At 44.1% G+C, this 6990-nt stretch overlaps 3 non-coding genes across 3 annotated transcripts in view; all 3 read right to left on the reverse strand.

Annotated features, from left to right (window-relative positions):
- The window catches only part of LOC135267823 (large subunit ribosomal RNA), a 4037-nt gene extending 2144 nt beyond the window's left edge, over positions 1-1893 (reverse strand). The window contains exon 1 of the ribosomal RNA XR_010336195.1: positions 1-1893. This exon is cut by the window's left edge and continues 2144 nt beyond it. This is a non-coding gene — a ribosomal RNA (large subunit ribosomal RNA).
- A 477-nt stretch (positions 1894-2370) lies between these two features.
- Positions 2371-2527, reverse strand: LOC135267825 (5.8S ribosomal RNA). Its single transcript, XR_010336197.1, has one exon. It is a non-coding gene; the product is annotated as a 5.8S ribosomal RNA (ribosomal RNA).
- A 2058-nt stretch (positions 2528-4585) lies between these two features.
- Positions 4586-6508, reverse strand: LOC135267827 (small subunit ribosomal RNA). Its single transcript, XR_010336199.1, has one exon. It is a non-coding gene; the product is annotated as a small subunit ribosomal RNA (ribosomal RNA).
- Between the last annotated feature and the right edge of the window lie 482 nt (positions 6509-6990).

A 6990-nucleotide genomic window follows, 5' to 3' on the forward strand; every position in this document is an offset into this window, starting at 1 on the left:
CCAACGACATATCTACACCACATCAACATCGGCTTTCGCCTAGGGCTTAGGATCGACTGACTCGTGTGCAACGGCTGTTCACACGAAACCCTTCTCCACGTCAGTCCTCCAGGGCCTCGCTGGAGTATTTGCTACTACCACCAAGATCTGCACCGACGGCGGCTCCAGACGGCCTCACGGCCAGTCCTTCTGCGCTCACCGCCGCGACCCTCCTACTCGTCAGGGCTTCATGGCCGGTTAATTAAATAACCGACCGCACATGCCGCTGACGGCCGAGTATAAGCACGACGCTTCAGCGCCATCCATTTTCAGGGCTAGTAACTTCGGCAGGTGAGTTGTTACACACTCCTTGGCGGATTCCGACTTCCATGGCCACCGTCCTGATGTCTTAAGTTACCAACGCCTTTCATGGTATCCCATAAGCGTCGATTTAGGCGCTTTAACTCGGCGTTTGGTTCATCCCACAGCGCCAGTTCTGCTTACCAAAAATGGCCCACTTGGCACTCTGATTCGAGTCTCGCGGCTTCATATAAAGTTCGAGCAAGCCGGAGATCTCACCCATTTAAAGTTTGAGAATAGGTTGAGGCCGTTTCGACCCCAATGCCTCTAATCATTCGCTTTACCGGATGAAACTCGTAAGCGACGAGCGCCAGCTATCCTGAGGGAAACTTCGGAGGGAACCAGCTACTAGATGGTTCGATTAGTCTTTCGCCCCTATACCCAGTTCCGACGATCGATTTGCACGTCAGAATCGCTACGGACCTCCATCAGGGTTTCCCCTGACTTCGTCCTGACCAGGCATAGTTCACCATCTTTCGGGTCCCAGCGTGTACGCTCTTGGTGCGCCTCTTCTCGCAATGAGAATGAGACGCCCCGGGAGTGCGGGGCGACAGCCGTAACGGCCGCCCATCTTCCCTTAGTCCGTGCAAGACGAACTTTCACTTTCATTGCGCCTTTAGGTTTAGTCATGTCCCAATGACTCGCGCACATGCTAGACTCCTTGGTCCGTGTTTCAAGACGGGTCCTGAAAGTACCCAAAGCTATAGCGTCGCAGATCGGCGTTTCAACCGAGTCTGTCCGAGAACTCATTGGCGAACAGCCATTCGTAGACAGAACCGACACCAGGTGCGATTACCGTCATAAACGAACGCGCTTGCCAATGGTCGGACGCTAACTGTGTAGCGGCCCGGCGCCATATGCATACCTTCGAGCGAGTCGACCGGGAAACACCGCGGGTTCGTCCGAAACGGCGAACCGTTCGAACGGGCTCCACCGCGGGCCTTAGATCGACACCCAAAGGATCGCGACGTCCTACTGGGGGAGAAGTGCACGCGTTCGACTTCGGTTCGCATAAACAAAAGGCGCGAACGACGCGTACGCCGTTCGTCGCACGATCATTTAGCGCCGCTATCGAGTCACGCTGAATCTCCCCTTTCGACCTTTCGGGTTTCTCAGGTTTACCCCTGAACGGTTTCACGTACTATTGAACTCTCTCTTCAAAGTTCTTTTCAACTTTCCCTCACGGTACTTGTTCGCTATCGGTCTCGTGGTCATATTTAGCCTTAGATGGAGTTTACCACCCACTTAGGGCTGCACTCTCAAGCAACCCGACTCTGAGGAGAGATCCTCCCGTTATCGGCAACGGTCACTACGGGCCTGGCACCCTCTATGGGCTGTGGCCCCGTTCAAGATGGACTTGGACGCGTCGCACAATCTCGGGATGACGGATCCTCCCTAACACCACATTTCCCGGCGTCCGGTTTCGGCCGCGGGATTCAGTGCTGGGCTTTTTCCTGTTCGCTCGCCGCTACTAAGGAAATCCTAGTTAGTTTCTTTTCCTCCGCTTAATAATATGCTTAAATTCAGCGGGTAGTCTCACCTGCTCTGAGGTCGCAAATATAAATTTGCCTTTATTTTGTCAGACGATAATTACACGTATTCCGTTTATATGGCTGCCTCCAAACAATTTCAAACATCGATCTGACGTCGTTGCGAGAATGTTGTTGTTGTTAATTATAGTGCATAAAATATGCATATAAACAACTTTAACGTCTCGGACACGACGATCGCTTCGTTCGAAATTTAAGCGTTGTGGCTGCTTTTTAATATCGGACGTGCTACGTCTAAACCAACTTGTACCAACAAACTAATAAGAATGTCAGCCGCTATTGCGTTTTAGGATGCCGCGTTATTTTTTTATATTGTTTTTATTGTTGTCTACGTTGCATAATATTTTATTATGACAACCGACAATCAATTAACAATTATAGTAACGCGTCATATTTGCACCCAACACGCTCCGACGTAATTGTCTACACAACATTGTGCGCTGTGTTTAAGACAAAAACCGAGCAGTCTTTGAAATTGACACGACCCTCAGCCAGGAGTGGTCCGGGAACAGTATATCCGAGGACCGCAATGTGCGTTCGAAATGTCGATGTTCATGTGTCCTGCAGTTCACAAGTTGACGCGCAATTAGCTGCGTTCTTCATCGACCCACGAGCCAAGTGATCCACCGTTCAGGGTAATCTTTTCAAACAAATTTAAAATATTATTACATAACGCACCGTTCCACATCGAAATCGTTTCATCATCACACAACAACAAAAATAACTACTTAAGGTTATTACAATTGTGATGTATATGTGAGAAACGGACCAATCGAAAGAAACGTTCGGCGTTATATTTTATAATATTTTATTTAATTAAAGTGGCATTTGTTTCTACTTATCGAAAAGAGTATGCAGTTATAGTTTAAGTTTACATAAAGAATAACCCGATGATATTAACGTTTTATAAATACGTATATATATATCTATTAGGTTTTTTTTCTCTATCAACTTTGTCTATAAAACTCTGCTCCTTTTGCGATAAGCATTATGTATATTTATTAAATAGAAAATATGTCGAAAAACCAGACGTTTTCTTCAAACAAACGCCACAGCTGCAAACTTAATCACAACAATATTTACCAAACAATACAATTGTAGGGTGTTTTGTGTGATACGTCGTTTGGTGGGCATTCTAAGAACGTCCGTCGACATAAAAACGAATCAAAAGAAAAGCACAGGCAGTGCAAAACGTTCCTTCGTCAGTCGGGCGTATATCATTTAAAACCCACAGAATCTAAAAAAGTTAATAAACTTTTTTATTTAGATTCCTACGGTTCGTCGCGTCGTTAAAGTAAATTATTACTTCGACGCATGCGGAACCCAGGTACCCGAAAACCGTAAGCCTAAGCGTTTTTTTCCAAACATCACTCACTATCGATAAAGTAAATTGATTTTATGTATTTATAAATGTGCGTTTGTATGTATAGTAGTAGTAGTAGTATATTTTGTTATTGGTTGTTTCGAGCTTTTTATTGTTATAAAACGTTTTTGTAGTCTTGTACATAAAGTACAGACGAATAGACAGCCCCTTTTATTTATTAATAAACTCCAACCATTTACAAATTGAATTACAACTACAACATCTCTTTTACACATTAATTATACACCATCTTTATTTTCTTTTTTCCGAAGCGAATACGATGAAGAAAATACGCAAAGACTGGCTTACAAAACCGTAAGCCTAAGCGTTTATTTTTCAAACATCACTCACCATCGGTTAAGTAAAATGATGGTATGTATAAATGTGTATTTGTATGTACAGTAGCGTATTAATTTTGTTGTTGGTTGTTTCGAGTTTATTTATTATTATGGTTTGTATGTATAAAGTTTTAGTCTTGTACATAAAGTACAGACGAATAGACAGCCCCTTTTATTTATTAATAAACTCCAACCATTTACAAATTAAATTACAACTACAACATCTCTTTTACACATTAATTATACACCATCTTTATTTTCTTTTTTCCGAAGCGAATACGATGAAGAAAATACGCAAAGACTGGCTTACAAAACCGTAAGCCTAAGCGTTTATTTTTCAAACATCACTCACCATCGGTTAAGTAAAATGATGGTATGTATAAATGTGTATTTGTATGTACAGTAGCGTATTAATTTTGTTGTTGGTTGTTTCGAGTTTATTTATTATTATGGTTTGTATGTATAAAGTTTTAGTCGTGTACATAAAGTACGATCGTATTGGCAGACACCATTATTATTCATTCATTCATTCTTGTTTGTTATTATAAATAACTCCAACCATATACAAATACTACAACAACAACAACAACATCTCTTGCACATTAATTATACACCACCACTGTGTATTAGTACTTTTTTTCGAAGCGAATACGATGATGGAAATACGCTAAGACCGGCACTGCGAAAGCAATAATAAAACGTTAGCACATAACCATCTTTCGACAATATTGATTCGTGTTAATGTTCGAAAAAATTCTTTGAAAACGTCGTTTACGGCACGTTTACAATCGATTTATAAAATAAATCGAAAAACGTAACAACAGATCCGCTTAATGCAAGACGACCCGTTGTTGCTTTTCCGTTCGACGCATAATAAAGAATTTTGTATGAGAATTGATCATCATACGAATAGTGTATGTATGTGTGTTTTTTGTTGATCAGCACAGACAAAATGTGTGTGTATGTGTGACAACTAAACAACAACATTTACACGTTAATGATCCTTCCGCAGGTTCACCTACGGAAACCTTGTTACGACTTTTACTTCCTCTAAATGATCAAGTTTGGTCATCTTCCCAGCAACATCGGCAACGTCGAAACGCCACCGCGCACCGGTCCGAAGACCTCACTAAATCATTCAATCGGTAGTAGCGACGGGCGGTGTGTACAAAGGGCAGGGACGTAATCAACGCGAGCTTATGACTCGCGCTTACTGGGAATTCCTCGTTCATGGGGAACAATTGCAAGCCCCAATCCCTAGCACGAAGGAGGTTCAGCGGGTTACCCGGACCGCTCGGTCAGGGAGGACACGCTGATTCCTTCAGTGTAGCGCGCGTGCGGCCCAGAACATCTAAGGGCATCACAGACCTGTTATTGCTCAATCTCGTGCGGCTAGAAGCCGCCTGTCCCTCTAAGAAGAATTGTTTGTACGCCGACAGTAAAAACCGCACATAGAGACCGGGCGAACCCGGCTCCAGCCGGCATTTGGGATGTCGAAATACGCCTATTTAGCAGGCTAGAGTCTCGTTCGTTATCGGAATTAACCAGACAAATCGCTCCACCAACTAAGAACGGCCATGCACCACCACCCACCGAATCAAGAAAGAGCTCTCAATCTGTCAATCCTTCCGGTGTCCGGGCCTGGTGAGGTTTCCCGTGTTGAGTCAAATTAAGCCGCAGGCTCCACTCCTGGTGGTGCCCTTCCGTCAATTCCTTTAAGTTTCAGCTTTGCAACCATACTTCCCCCGGAACCCAAAAGCTTTGGTTTCCCGGAAGCTGCCCGCCGAGTCATCGGAGGAACGTCGGCGGATCGCTAGCTGGCATCGTTTATGGTTAGAACTAGGGCGGTATCTGATCGCCTTCGAACCTCTAACTTTCGTTCTTGATCAATGAAAGCGTTTTTGGCAAATGCTTTCGCTTCTGTCCGTCTTGCGACGATCCAAGAATTTCACCTCTAACGTCGCAATACGAATGCCCCCATCCGTTCCTATTAATCATTACCTCGGGGTTCCGAAAACCAACAAAATAGAACCGAGGTCCTATTCCATTATTCCATGCACACAGTATTCAGGCGAAGTTTTAGCCTGCTTTAAGCACTCTAATTTGTTCAAAGTAAACGTGCCGGCCCACCTCGACACTCAATGAAGAGCACCGCGGCGGGATTGAGTTGGGCCGCCCTCTCGAGCTAAGCCCACCGGCAGGACGTCCCGCGAAACGCCAGTTAACACCGCGAACGATGAACCGGCGGCGCGGGACACAAATTCGACTACGAGCTTTTTAACCGCAACAACTTTAATATACGCTATTGGAGCTGGAATTACCGCGGCTGCTGGCACCAGACTTGCCCTCCAATTGATCCTCGTTAAAGGGTTTAGAGTGTACTCATTCCGATTACGGGGCCTCGGATGAGTCCCGTATCGTTATTTTTCGTCACTACCTCCCCGTGCCGGGAGTGGGTAATTTGCGCGCCTGCTGCCTTCCTTGGATGTGGTAGCCGTTTCTCAGGCTCCCTCTCCGGAATCGAACCCTGATTCCCCGTTACCCGTTACAACCATGGTAGGCGCAGAACCTACCATCGACAGTTGATAAGGCAGACATTTGAAAGATGCGTCGCCGGTGCGAGACCGTGCGATCAGCGTAAAGTTATTCAGATTCACCAAGTTGTACGATGACGGCGAAACCGCCACCGATTGGTTTTGATCTAATAAAAGCGCTCCTTCCGTCTCCGGTCGGAGCTCTGTTTGCATGTATTAGCTCTAGAATTACCACAGTTATCCAAGTAAATGTGGGTACGATCTAAGGAACCATAACTGATTTAATGAGCCTTTCGCGGTTTCACCTTAATTTGGCTTGTACTGAGACATGCATGGCTTAATCTTTGAGACAAGCATATGACTACTGGCAGGATCAACCAGGGAACTGTGTTTTTGTGTTTTTTGAGACAGACGAGAGAATAAAATACTCATCATCATCGTTTATAAAGATGAAGAATATGCGCGTTTGTGCGAAACAATCTAACATATAAGAAAGTAACGCCACGCTGTTTCTTCTTTTCTTCGTACGATATAGAGATAAATGTATCGTCATCATCGTCGTCGTAGTCGTTAAACACCACAACACATATATCGGTCAATAAAGGCATAATAATAATATTTATAATATTATTTTTTACCTTTGCCGATTTAAAAGTTCAAACATTCTCTTCACTCTTCGCAAGATTGAATGCGACGTGAATTTATGAAATTCTTTCGAATCCATAAACGTTACGAATATTATATAAATATTCTCGCTCGGATATTAGAGAGTTGACGCATTTATTATTTTTGTTTGTTTAAATCACAAACATTTGTTAGTTCAACAAAGTTTGATTGCATAAGGACCGCCAACGTAAGAGAATACG

The sequence above is a fragment of the Tribolium castaneum genome, unplaced genomic scaffold (genome assembly GCF_031307605.1).
Source record: "Tribolium castaneum strain GA2 unplaced genomic scaffold, icTriCast1.1 ptg000101l, whole genome shotgun sequence".
NCBI classification, from domain to species: domain Eukaryota; kingdom Metazoa; phylum Arthropoda; class Insecta; order Coleoptera; family Tenebrionidae; genus Tribolium; species Tribolium castaneum.